Consider the following 13,516-nt stretch of genomic DNA (forward strand, 5'->3'; position numbering starts at 1 on the left):
CCTGCATCCTATGATTCTTTTAATCAGCCAATCTCAGGTGTGAACATAGTCAATGCTTCATTTTCAACAGGCCTCCAAGGCAGACAATTCGAAAGATTCACAACCCTTTAATTGGAATGTTGGTCTTCATAAATCAGAGTATTGAATTCAAGAGTAGGGAGGTTATTATGAAATTGTACAAGGCATTGGTGAGGCCAAATTTGGAGTACTGTGTACAGTTTTGGTCACCAAATTATAGGAAAGATATAAACAAAATAGAGAGAGTGCAGAGAAGGTTCACGAGAATGTTGACAGGATTTCAGGGTCTGAGTTACAGGGAAAGGTTGTGCAGACTGGGGCTTTTTTCTCTGGAGCGTAGAAGATTGAGAGGGGACTCGATAGAGGTGTTTAAGATTTTAAAAGGGACAGACAGAGTAAACGTGGATAGGCTTTTTCAATTAAGAGTGGGGGAGATTCAAACTAGAGGGCATGGTTTAAGATTGAAGGGGGAAAATTATAAGGGGAACATGAGGGGAAATTTCTTGACGCAAAGGGTGGTGGAGATGTGGAATGAGCTTCCGACAGACGTGGTCGAGGCGGGATCATTGGTTACATTTAAGGAAAGACTAGATAGTTTCATGGTTAGGAGAGGACTGGAGGGGTATGGACTGGGTGCTGGTCAGTGGGACTAGGAAGGTGGGGATTTGTTACGGCATGGATTAGTAGGGCCGAACTGGCCTGATCTGCGCTGTAAGTGGTTATATGGTTATAAGGGATTTTTAGAATTAGACCCTGTGATGATGCAGGATCAGTGATATATTTCCAAGTCAGGATGACATCCAGATGGAGGGGAATATCCTTGATAAAGATAATCGTTTAGAGAGATGCTGTGGAACAGCTTCAGTGAAGTATCTTTTGAGCATTTTGTATATGCCAGTGACTGTGCACCAGTGGCAGAGGGAATGGATCTTTACTGCAGTGGATGGGTTATAGATCAAATGAGTGCTTTTATCCTGGATGCTTTTGAGCTTTTCAATTGTTGTTGGAGAGTGTTCAACATGCTCCTAATCTGTGCCTTATAGATGCTGGGTCCTGCCATTGTTGGGTTTACGAGTTCATTCTAATCCTCTTGCAATGATTTCTTCAATAGGGAATCCTAAAAAAGGGCACTGTGATGTTATACTACATTACCAGATTTTTCAGTTTGAACAAGAAAGAAAGAATAAATATAGCAAATCCATTTTTTAAATAGATGATGCATTAGTTTGATAAGTTTATGGTGGTGTGTGCATATTAATATGGCACCATAATATGTCATAATAACAAAGAATTTACTGTATTTAATTGTATATTTGACCAACGGACATCGGTACCCCCGTCGTCCCCCCCCCCCCCCATTTCTGCAGGGAATATTAAGAATTTTTTTAGTGTATTTACGGGTAAGATTTAATGTTATTGAGATATGTAGCTACAGTATAGCAGAAAAAAAACCTAGACAAAACATGCAACTAGGACAACAGGAAATATCTTTTTAATAATACTGCAATAATTTACAAGAGAAAACAAAAGCAGCTTAGATATTGCAGAAAACATTTTATAAAAACAAACTCCCACTGTCGGTCCCTGCGCTGGGCCTGCTGCCCCGCTCTTTCCTGTGGTTGGCGGGGGGGTGGGGGGGGGAGAGGAGAAGCAGGGCAGTGGGATCAGTATGGGGACTGGTGGCGGGCTGTCGGGGGCGTGCGGAGTGGTGGGATTAGTGTGGGAACTAGCGGCAGGCTGCGGGGGAGTGTGGGGTGGTGGAATTGCTGTGGGGACTGGGGGTGGGCTGTCAGGAGGGAATGGGGTGGTGGGATTGGTTTGGCTGGTGGTGGGCTCTCAGGAGGGGGGCAGTGGGCCGCTGAGAGAGAATGGGCCAGTGGGACCAGAGTGGGGACTGACAGTGGGTTGTGGAGAGGGGTTCCCCGCCACTGACTGCCCAGCACCAGCCACCAGTGTTAGATGACAGTGATGCTCGTGAGCCTTGCAGCGACGACGATCACTGTCGACGTTACTCACCATATCCTCCTAATTTCAACTTCGCATACAAGACCCATGCAATAGTTTTGAGCTATTTTTTGGAAGAAAATGTGGGTCTTGTATACCATCAAATATGGACTTAATGAACCCCACAAACAGTACCAACAGCTGAAGATTGAATATATTTCAACTAAACACATTTGTGTATATATAATAGTTAAAATCTCATCTTGTGTTTTCTGCTGTAAATCTGAAATCTGATTTCACTAGTTGGACATATGTGTGCAGTCATGGTGGCATGTCGAAATAAAATCTATGAATGCTTTAAAAATCTTCTATAATCCCTGATAATTCATTCCACTTTTCAGGGGCTTAATTGTAGAGCTCCATTTTACAACTTGATATTATCTTGCTCGATTTTCAGCGTGCAATGCAGTGTAACATTATGGAATAAAATGAGCAGATGCAATGCCAATCACTAGCCTCATAGCTGAACTTTGAAACTGCTTTTTGATTGTGGCATTCACTTGAAAAGTTACTTGAGGTTGAGTTCTCCAAATGACATCACTGAGGTGCAAAGCAACTCAGTGCACATTTTTTTTTAATGGATTCATTACAAATAGACATGGTGACTAGTAAATGAACTTGCAGCTATTTATATTAAACCTTCTGACATAGTTGAAACAATGAAAGAGCATATTTTTTTGTGGAAGGAGCATATAGATTTTGTTGCTTAAGACCAGAGGTAACATAGTTTTATGCAAGAAATCATTTTCTTCCCTCCTGTCGATAGAAACAAAGATAATCAGTCGTGCAAAATATGGCAGGTGAAAATAAAAACTTGATTTATTATATAAATGAATGTAAAACTAAATTGGGTCAATATAGAAAAGACATGGGAGCAATCATCACAGATATTGTTGAAGAAACAATAATTCAACTTAATTCTCTGTACCCTGTCACAAAATCAGTAACAAAAACATATTTAGGTTGCAATAAAGAGGTTTGTGGCCACAACAAAAACAAATAAACCCAGCTTTATACCCAGGCAGTCAGGAAGCATAGGCATTTCAAAATACTTCTGCTAACAAGCTGAAAATTGATGACAGGGGAGGGGATGAGGAAAATAAATTTTGCAACAGAGCACCGATAGGTTGAGTGGGTGAGTGAAAACTGGATGAGTAGAGTTTAATGTGGCAAAGTATGTGAAATGCATTTTGATCAGAGGGATCTAAAGACAGTCTGTTACCCAAACTGAGAAAGATTGTTGATGAATGAAGTATCAAGGATCTAGGTGTTCTCGAGCATGAACTGCAAAATTCTGATATAATGTGGTGAGGAAGGCCATCAGAAATGGGCCTTCATTGCAAGAGGTTAGGTTTAGAAATTAAGAAATATTGAGATAATTATATCACTGGTGACAGCCTACTTGGAGTATGCTGTGCAATTTTAGACCATAAGACATAGGAGCAGAAGTAGGCCATTGGGCCCTTCTAGTCTGCTCTGCCATTCTATCATAAGCTGACTCACTCTCCCACTCTGCCTTCTCCCTATTTGTCAACTCAGGATATTACTACATAACATGAGCACAAGTGTCATTTTATAGGTGAGCATTTTGTATATGGCAGTGATTGTGCACCAGTGGTAGAGGGAATAGATCTTTAGTGCAGTGGTTGGGTTATTATTCAGATGTCTATCAATCTCTGCCTTAAACACGTACATTCCATCTACATCTACATACAACCATATCCGCCACATTTGCCCATGGTAGCAAATTCCAGAAGTTCATCACTCTCTGGTTAAAGAAATTCCTCTGCATCTCTGTTTTAAATGAGGACCCTTCATTTCTGAAGTTGTGTCCTCTTGTGCTAGATTCTCCTACCATGGGAAACAACTTTGCTGCATTACTCTTTCCAGGCCATTCTACTTTCAAAATGCTTCTGTTAGGTCCACTCTCATTCTTCCAAACTCCAAGGAGTACAGTTCAAGAACCACCAAACATCCCTCATCTGCTAATCCCCTCATTCCAGGAATAATTCTTGAGAATCCTCTCTGAACCCTCTCCAATGCCAGCACATCCTTTCTTAAAAAAGGAGCCCAAAACTGTGCCTTGTAAAGCCCCTTATTTAAGGAAGGATATGTTGGCAATGAAGGCAGTCAAAAATAAACTCACCATCTTAATTCTTGGGATGAATTGAATTGTTTATTTTCACGTACAGATATAGAGTGAAACGTTTTGATTTGCAGTCAATCCACTCACAGTAAAAAATACAATGCAGGTCAAATGGTGTTCTTTATATAACGGCTTGAGCCATTCATCAAGGTACAGTATAAGCAAAATGTAGGAAGATGCAGCGCGTCTTGTTAGCTCAAACCAAGGCTTTAATCAGCAAAAGACTGGAGCGTATTACAGCACGGTTGACCAGTCCAGACTGACCTGGGTCTGGTTAGGAGCAGCCCTTTATGACCTGCCAGTGGGCGTGGCTACAGCTCTCAGCCAATCACTACTACTATATGTAAATATATACAAATATACATTGGTGATAGTATCCTGTACTATCACGGAAGATGCCTGAACAAAATGGTGGGAAGGAGAAAGGAGTGGGTGGTGTGCATCACATTTACATACAACAGAATTTAATGCAAAATAAAACAAAAAGACAGAGTTTAGTGTTTCAAAGAAAATGTTCAGTTAAAACAGTGCAAGAGCATCATCATTCCACTAATAAGAAATCCGTTCAATAGTCTGTTAACAGAAGGAGAAAAACTATGCTTGGGTCTGGTTGATTCCCAGTAAATAACTCAAGAGGCTGAGACTGAGTCACTGATCTACAGGCTTTTATTCACAATAGACAGGCACCTCTTCCTGTGTCGTGACCTGGGCTTTCTGGGGAAGGATCAAGGTATTAGAGGCTTTATACAAGGGCTACAGGTACAGTCACAGAATGGGCGGACCATTCTGTAATCAAGAATACAGCATTTTGGCTGTTCACCACGCTGGTTGTATGTGTGTATCTTCAAGTTTTCAACCTCATGTATCTTCTACCTAATGGAAGGAGGGAAAAGTTGGTATAGCCAGGATGGGCTGGTTGGTCGTGTTCCAATACAGCGGGAAGTGTAGATGAAGAGGAAGTCAGTTTGCATGATGGCTTGAGCTGCATTTATACCTTTCTGAAATTTCTTGTAGTCTTGTGCAGAGCAAATATATCCAGACAACATACTTTTTATGGTGTTTGTTAAAGGGCTCTGGGGACATGCCAAATTTGCTGAGGATTTTGAGGAAGCAGAGGTATTGGTACACTCTTTGGGCCATGGTGTCAGTGAGGTGTGATCAGGACCAGTGTTGGTGATATTTACATCTCATGTTCATAAGTTATTAAGGATGTCCTATCACAAATAGTTAAATAAATTAGGTCTACATCTCTCTAGATTTGGAGTTTGGAAGAATGAGGGGTGGTCTTATTGAAACAATTTAGAGGACATGGCATGATGGATGTTTAGATGCATCTTATATTGTGAGCATTTTGAACAAGTTGACCCAATTACAAAATTAGGAGATGGTCATTTAAGTGAGGTGCAAAGGAACTTCTCTTAGAGGATGGGAAATGTTTGAAATTCTTTAACCAGGAGAGATGTGATACTAGATTATTCATGGAGATTTTTGAAGAAGAAGTAGATATCATTTTGAATGCTCAAGGTTTGGGGCAGATCAGCCACGATCATATTAAATGGTGGGGCTGAGTGAATAAATATCAATATATTAGTAAGCACCCATGAAAGAAAAATAAATTGGGACAGAAGAGAACTAGGATTTGACATATTTACACAAGTTCATTTATCATATGGGTTTACAATGTGCTTTGTGCATCTTTCCAAACAGATGAGCAGAAGTAAATATAGTCTGTACTTTAACTGTTCAGCTCTTCCACACATCAATCATCTGGAAATAAATAGAGAATGACTTCTGAGAATGTTACATTGGTACCTGCACAAGGTAAAGATTAATCTTATCAACTGCTCATTGTCATTGTTGATAGGAGGTAGAGGACAGTAGCCCACTCCAGCGCATAGACACACACTGCTATCCACTGACCTGCAGCAGACAGATCCCAGCAATATTAGGTTCCAGCAAGGATTAGGAGCAGGGGTTAGCTGCCATTAAAATGAACTATCATAAATTTCAGAATATGTATGCGAAGGATAGTAAAAAGGACATCGTCCCTGCGATGGAATAAAAAGAAGAGGATGAATCACCTTTAAAAGTGACACTTGTGCTCATGTTATATATAATATCCTGAGTTGACAAATCGTCTCAGTTTGGGATTTAGCCTTTAGTGAGAAACAGATGTGTTCCATATTGAATAAAATGTAGTCATGTAATTCAAACATTTATTACAGGATGAGTTTTCAGAATCATCTTTCAATGAACGAGACTGAAATCCAGTATGTCAATGCCAAACTTATGGATTAATAGGCATTCAGAACAAATGGTTCTTAGAACTTGTTTAGATTAATTATAGCAGGAAAATTATAAAGGCAAACCTATAGTAATAAGAGCCCAGTTCATCAGGTCTAAAAAGCAGATCATGTTGAACATTTTTTGCAGATACATAGTCCTATTTCAAGTGTTACTTTGTATGCAAATATTGCACACCATGAATGTATTAGGTGTCGTATTGGTAATGTCATCTCCATTTTAATTTTAGGATGGAATGTGAAAAATGATTAGATTAGAACAACAGCGCCATAACAAGCCCTTCCAGCCCGACAAGCCTGCACTGCCCAATTAACCTACTAACCCCAAACATCCTAGGAATGTGCAAGGAAGCAGGAGCACCAGGAGCAAACCAACGTGGTCATGAGGAGTATGTGCACACTCCTTACAGATAGCTCTTTATTTGAACCAGGGTGGGTCACATCAAGATTGGAGGTGTTGTGGACAGTGAAGAAGGTTTTCAAAGCTTGCAGAGGGATCTGGACCAGTTGGAAAGATGGGCTGAAAAATGGCAGATGGAATTTAATACAGACATGTGTGAGGTGTTGCACTTTGGATGGACAAAACAAGAAAGGAAGTACACAGTAAGAGGTAGTGCACTGAAAAGTGTGGTAGAACAGAGAGATCTGGAAATACAGATACATAATTCAGTGAATGTGACATCACAGGTAGATAGATAGAGTTGTAAAGAGAGCTTTTGACATATTGGCCTTCATAAATCAAAGTATTGAGTATAGGAGTTAGGATGTTATGGTTAAGTTGTATAAGTTTGGTGCAGCCAAACTTGGAGTATTGTGTGCAGTTTTGCTCACCTAACTGTAGAAAAGATATCAATATAATTGAAAGTGCAGAGGAGATTTACTAGGATGTTGCCCAGACTTCAGGAACTGGCTTACAAGGAAAAGTTAAAAAGGTTATGACTATATTCCCTTGAATGCAGAAAAATGAGGGGAGATTTGATAGAGGTATTTAAAATTATATTGGGTATAGACCAAATAAATGTTGGTAGGCTTTTTGCAGTGAGGGTAGGTGAGATACAAACTAGAGGACATAGGTTAAAGGTGAAAGAAGAAAACTTCTTCACACAGAGAGTGGTGTGAGTGTAGAATGAGCTGTCAGTTGAAGTGATGAATCTGGGCTCAACCTTAACATTTAAGAAGAATTTGGGCAGGTACATGGATAGGAGGGGTATGGAGAGCTCTAGACTGGGTGCAGGTCAGTGGGACTAGGTAGAATAATAGTTTGGCACAGACTAAAAGGGCTGAAGTCCCGTTTCTGTGCTGTAATGATTCTATGGTTCAATGGATTGCTGCTATTGCAACAGCATTGCGCTAACTGATAAGCCACAGAGCCACCCATTTAATTAAAATAGTAAAACATTAAAATATAGAAATGGAGCTCTTGAAGTGTGTTTTGTGTCTGTTTTCCTCTGAAATAATATGTACAGCTAGTCCCCGACTTACGACTGTAAAGGGGAACGAAGAATCAGTCATATCTTGGAAGGGACGCAAGTCAGAATTGTGCCCACGTGCATGGAGTAGCGAGTCTTAAAGAAACTTTTTAATTAAATCTTTTATATTGTACATTTGACGATAACAACTTAAAGCCTCCTGAATTTGTCGATCAACCTTGGCAAATCTTTCCACGTTCTGGTCAATGCTTATCTTGTTAGTTGGCGTTCTGGGATCCTGGGGCCAGGCGCAACCATCTTGATTCGTGTGTGCATGCGCTAGTCTTCGGTTGGCATACACACAAGCCTTCGGTGGGTTCGAGTATTGGAGTTCAGTTGGCCCTGACAATATTGAAATCGCATCCTTAACTCTTGTGCAGGTTCCAACCGAACTCCAATACACGAACCCACTGCGCATGTGCCTACCAAAGATTAATGCATTCACACGGGAATTAAGATGGTTGCGCCCAGCCCTAGGATCCTGGAACGCCGACTAACAAGGTAAGTACAAACATTTTGGATCTTACATGCCCTGTATCCCTGTTATAGTTTGTGAAATACAACATCATCTACATAAATTTTATATTTTTTTATACACATATATTTTATAATTCGGACGTACATGCAGATGATCGTAAGTTGGATAAGTTGTAAATTGGGGATTACCTATATGCAGCCTTCAACAGATGTCACCAACTCTCACTTATGCCTCCTGGTACCACAGCTTCAATCAGCAGTTTTTCTACTGTGTCCTAGGGTTCCAGCTCCTACAGTTGGTATTCCCTTTAGCTCGCTGTTCAAGCAGGCTACCCTGGTTGACTATTGAGCCACAAGAACATCAACTGCACTTTAGTGCACCCAACCCTGCCCCATCTGTACCTTCTCACAAACATCAGGGTTAAAGTGTTAAGAATCTGGATAAAGCTGCACCACAAGATTATGGAGGGAGTTCCAAGGTCCACTTCTACATTTTTGGGTTGTTTATGCTTTAAGGTCAACCTGATCAGAGCAAGGAAAAGCCTGGAAGTATGTATTAGACCTCCTCAATGGGGGAACATGTTTTGGAGAGTAAAACAGTAAAATAATTGCTAATTATAACTGGGGAGATGAAGAGAAATATAATTTAAATAATGGACACTGATAAATTGAAATAACATTTTTCTAATATGTTCCATTGTTCAAGATATTAGTTCCATGCAGCTTAATTACATTTCTGGAGGAGAATGGACGAGCAGGGTTTTATGTTGCATTTGTCATGTTGAGGTAATATTTGCATAAACTTTCTTATATTGTGATTAAAATTGCTAAAGAAAAAGCAAAATGCAATTTTAAGTTGAATAGGGAGTTTTCCTGGAAAGTCATAAAGCTTTTTGTGAAAATAATTTTCCACAAAGTTAATTGAGAAGCTCATCTTCACCTACCTCACTGCAGCAGTCCATCATTCCTGCTGGCTTCAATACACCCACCATCATCCTGGTACCCAAGAGGGTGACAATAGGGGTTTTCAAATTGGATTGTAACATGAGTTTAACCTGCCAATTTGGCAGGTTTTCAACCCATGTACAGGCCAATTGGTGGGTAGATTTTTTTTTAAAAACTGCACTGGTGGCAAACCACCTTGGAGGTGGATTGTAGCTGTTGTTGGTCAATTTGTAAGCGATCGATGGTTGTCCAGGTAAAAAAATTATGTCAGCGCTTGCTTGAAATGTCCAACTTCCTTACCCATAATCCCCCATGCCGCTGGAATGCCAGAGCAGTTCCAGCAGTGTGTGGGATTATGGGTAAGAAGGATGGCCATTGCTCCTGCCCCCAACTCCACTCCCTGCCGGCCCACTCTGCTCCACTGACAGCCCACTCTGCTCCCTGCTGGCCTGACAGCATTGTCCTGCCAGCCTGACAGCAATCCCCTCCCAAACCCAACAGTGTTCGCCCCCCCCCGCCCTGACTCTATGTTCCTCCCCCCAGTCTGACAGTGTTTCAACTCAGCGCTCGCTCCAGCTCCAACAGTGCCCAACACCCGCCCCAATTCCACGCCGGCCCTGGTCACTTACCGTTTGGAGGCCAACACAGGGAACAGAGGATTCCCTGCGAAGCCTCCGGTGTCGTGGTGAGTGCATGACACATCATTCACCACATCACCAAAGTGGCGGGAACGCCCTTAAATTGGCCACTTGCTGTTCATCCAGTGTGTAAGGAGCTGCAGGGGTCCGCTACACAGGTAGGATATATGGGTTCCAAGCAGCCCCAGTTTGTAAATGCCTAATAACAGGCCTCAATGACTACTTCACTCCATCCTGTCCCCCCGGAGAATGAGGCCTCACACGCCAAGCTTCTGTTCATTGACTTCAGTTTGGCATTTAATATAATTTCCCAGAGGGTGGTGGAGAAGCTGTACTCTTTAGGTCTCAAAACCCCTCCCTATAACTGGATCTTGGACTTCCTAACGGAAAGACCACAGTTGGTAGCTGAATGTCGAGCGCCATCACACTGAACACTGGTGCACCTCAGGGCTGTATGCTCAGCCCTCTCTTGTTCACACTACTGACCCATGACTACATCATCAGATCCAGCTCAAACAGTGTCATCAAGTTTGTAGATGACCTCATCAGCAACAATGATGAGTCGCACTACAGAGAGGAGGTGGAAAATCTTGTAAAATGGTGTGAGAGTAACAAGCTGAGTCTCAATGAGGACAAGATGAAGAAGATAATTGTGGAATTCAGGAGGACCAAGAACGACAACCCTCCATTACATATCAACAACTCTGAATTAGAGAGAATGGAGAGCACCAAGTTCTTTGGAGTTCACTTAACTAGTGCCATATCCTAGACACTCAATATCTCCTCTCTTGTCAAGAAGGCACAACAGCGACTGAACTTCAGTCGTGGCAACCAATCGCCATTATGTCAACCTTTTATAGGAGCTCTATTGAGAGAATTCTGGCCGGCTGCATCTCCACGTGGTATGGTTGCTACAGAGCAATGGATCGGAGATCAATCCATAGGACCATAAGAGTGGCAGAGAGGCTCACTGGGGTCGCCTTCCTCCCCATCAAAATAAACTACTGGGATCATTGTCTGAAGCGGGCATGCAAAATCATTGAGGATTCCTTCCACGCTGCACACAGCATCCTTCATTTGCTCCCATCAAAGAAGAGATACAGAAGTATCAGATCTAGCACCACCAGGCTGAGAACAGTGAGAATGCTGAATGACCAAAGGAAATGTTCGCACTATCCATCCGAGATTCAAATGAACAAACCATTATCTTATTTATTTATTTCTATAGATGAAATACTTGTCTTGCATGTACATTGCTTGTATGTCTATGTGTTATGTCTTGTGTGTCTGCTTATTTTTGAACCAAGACCTGAGAATGTAGTTTTGTCAGGTTACTTGTCCAATCGGATGACAAGAAACTTGACTTCTGTGAAATATGAAATATGTGGCGGCATAAAAACTTTGATCACAGATGTTTGTGGCTACCAAAAGCAATGGTTCTATTTTGGGCAAGGAACCAACTCCTTGAGATTGAGACATGTCTGCTGGGAACAAAATATACTCAACAACATTCTGCTTGAATGACATGGAGAAACTGGATTAGTTTTTAACAGAAAATGTCCATTTACCCTTTATGTAATTTTCCCCAAACCTCTTCTGTTTTCTCTTTAAAACATGTACAGTGGCCCTCTTAAACTGATATGGGCTTTCCAAACTTCATCTCAGGATGATTGGTGCTCTTCCCTTGTGAGTGCAATAAAATAGCTGAACCCAGTTCTCACAATTCTACTGAAAATCACATAGAGCTTAATACAACATGTACACACTTCAGATTTTTGCAGCCAAATTGGTTGACAAAAAGCTTCCATCAAAATTATTATAACTACTCACTGACCCATTTCACTGAGCATCAGCAAAGCACAATTGTTTGGCTATTTGTTGTTTGATATACTTCAAATGTGTGGCTCAAGATCTAAACTTCGATTTTATTTCATCTATTTGCCCGGCACCTTTCATGAAAAACAATTTTACATTCCTAACCTTTTGTAGCTTCAATTTGCTTTGTACCTGATTCCAAAAAATCAATTTATTTTCCAGAATAGCTCACATTAGTCAAAAACAACATCAGTGAAGCACATAGTACATTAAAATACTGTACTAAATTATATGTACCTGCAGATGTTTGCAAATTGTCTCAATTTAATCTTTGGCAGCTTTGTTTAAGATTGACAAAATTGTCAAATATAGAATTATTTTCTTGGACATGTTGATGCGTATTAATATATTAATGAACATTTAAAAAATATTTTATTCAAAACATTGAAGAGAAATGCACAAATATGTTTTATTTGTAGTCTTTCCTACATAGGTATTGTCCTGTAGGTAATGCCAAAGAGGTTTTGCTCTTTTTAGACCAAGTTAGATTTTTTTATATTAAGGCAAGTAAAACATTGGCTAAGTTTGCTTCATATTTAAAACAAAGCCAGAAACTTTATATAAAACATAAAATATTCACTCAATATTAATGCTAAACAATAGTTTGATGTCTTTGTATTTCAATAGCATGTTTAACAATTTTCACAGAATTAAGCTCCCTTAAATCTCTGACAAATATATCTTGCTCTTCCTCAATTTTTATAAAGACAGTTTTTTTTCTTTAAGATCCATATTGAACTTTTTCATTCCCAAGAAAGTCTGCCAATTTTAAATCTTTTTATGTTTCTTCAAAGCTAGTAAGTTGAAATTTGAACTGGTAAGTTCAAATTGAACTGGTACAAAATTCAACATTTTAAAACAAATTGTCTCCAATTAACCAAAAGTTAAATCATGGCTTTCTTTTATCAATGGTGCCTGTCAAAATGAGGTAGGATTACCATGTCAAAATTAGGGTATTGAAGTAAGAGCATCTTTGAGATTGGTGCAACCCAAGGCTGAAAATATCCTCGGCCTGGAGGTTCTGGGAGAACTTACCTTTTGAGGAATCAGAAGAAAACTGTTTAACCATTAAATGGCAGAACATTATGACAGATATGTTTATAGATTTCCCTGCAGCTTGAGAATAAAAAGCAAGCTGAATTTTTATTCTCAGCCATTGGTTTATTCTATTTGCCAGCCAGCAAATAGTCATCCATCATCAAGAAGCTCTGCTGATTTGTGTAACATCAAAAAAGCATGGATTACTGATTCCTGAACTGATTACTAGCATTACACAGCTGAACCTAAACATTTAATTGAAGAATTTGTCAGAAGTCACACTTGTAAATTACCCACAATTGAATTCCATGATTATATTTCAAACAAAACACATGAAGTAATAGGAGCTCATGAGACTAGTAACTTAAAAACCAGATTAATTAAATTAGCCAAACTTCTTATATTCGATATGGAAATAATTCCTGAAGGCCAGGTAGAACAGAGGACAGTCAATGGGTGGAAGATAATATTCTTTCTGAACTTTATTAAACAAAGTAGTAAAATTAAAACCAGACATATAATGTTGCTATCCGATATGGTTAGAATGACACTTTTCCTTCATTTATGGAGACATTCCTATCCTCTGGAGGAAGTCTGTGGGAA

General features: G+C 40.1%; 1 long non-coding RNA gene across 3 annotated transcripts in view; it reads right to left on the reverse strand.

Moving 5' to 3' along the window:
* The window catches only part of LOC138759852 (uncharacterized), a 49,554-nt gene that overhangs the window by 20,489 nt on the left and 15,549 nt on the right, over window positions 1-13,516 (reverse strand). The window contains exon 4 of one of the 3 annotated variants that reach the window (XR_011355150.1): window positions 5,848-5,935. The exons of the other annotated variants lie outside the window; for them this stretch is intronic. This is a non-coding gene — a long non-coding RNA (uncharacterized lncRNA). Of the gene's footprint in view, window positions 1-5,847; window positions 5,936-13,516 lie in introns of those variants that run through there. 3 annotated transcript variants of the gene reach the window in all.

This window comes from Narcine bancroftii, chromosome 4 (assembly GCF_036971445.1).
Source record: "Narcine bancroftii isolate sNarBan1 chromosome 4, sNarBan1.hap1, whole genome shotgun sequence".
In the NCBI taxonomy this organism is placed as follows: domain Eukaryota; kingdom Metazoa; phylum Chordata; class Chondrichthyes; order Torpediniformes; family Narcinidae; genus Narcine; species Narcine bancroftii.